Source organism: Engraulis encrasicolus, chromosome 5, assembly GCF_034702125.1.
Source record: "Engraulis encrasicolus isolate BLACKSEA-1 chromosome 5, IST_EnEncr_1.0, whole genome shotgun sequence".
Classification (NCBI taxonomy): Eukaryota; Metazoa; Chordata; class Actinopteri; order Clupeiformes; family Engraulidae; genus Engraulis; species Engraulis encrasicolus.
The window spans coordinates 8,605,992-8,606,740 of record NC_085861.1 but is presented as its reverse complement, the minus strand read 5'-3'; positions in this window follow the sequence as shown (position 1 = coordinate 8,606,740).

Below are 749 nucleotides of genomic sequence, written 5' to 3'. Positions count from 1 at the left end.
GTGAAAGGGGCAAAAAGCAATTTCTAGCCAAAGCATGCAAAGTATGAAAGTATGTGGGCAGCCAGGCGCACACGCACGCACGCACGCACGCACGCGCACACACACACACACACACACACACACACACACACACACACACACACACACACACACACACACACACACACACACACACACACACACACACACACACACACACACACACACACACTGTTTTAGACAGATGAAGATGAAGCAGAGTGTGGACAATACAAGTACTTTCAACACCACATAAATCTCTCCTCTCATGTCTACAGTCTAAAATCTCCTCTCTAACACGCATGCGCGCTGTGGGCAGGAACGCATGCACGCACATACACACTTGTGTCAGATCAGCAAGATGTTCTGGGTAAAGTCAGCTAAATGAAGAAACACTAATTATTGGGATCTACCCAATCAGCCATGTCTTAATCAAATCATTTGTCTGTTAGTCAGTCGATTGAGGGAGATGAGAAATGGATAAACTGTTCCCTTCTGGCCAAGCAGGAGGAACAAGGATCCTCGGTAACGCTGTATAGTAACATACACTTATGAAGCTTTATTACCACTTAGTAAACAACTAACTAACTATAAACTAGAAGCACTAAGAGAGGGCAGATCTCCACCAAGGCTGTGGGCTCACTCATGCCATAACATCTACATGCAGTGGAATCCTATGCCTATAATATAACTTATAAAAAACATTCCTCCGCACAGACAAACAAACCAAT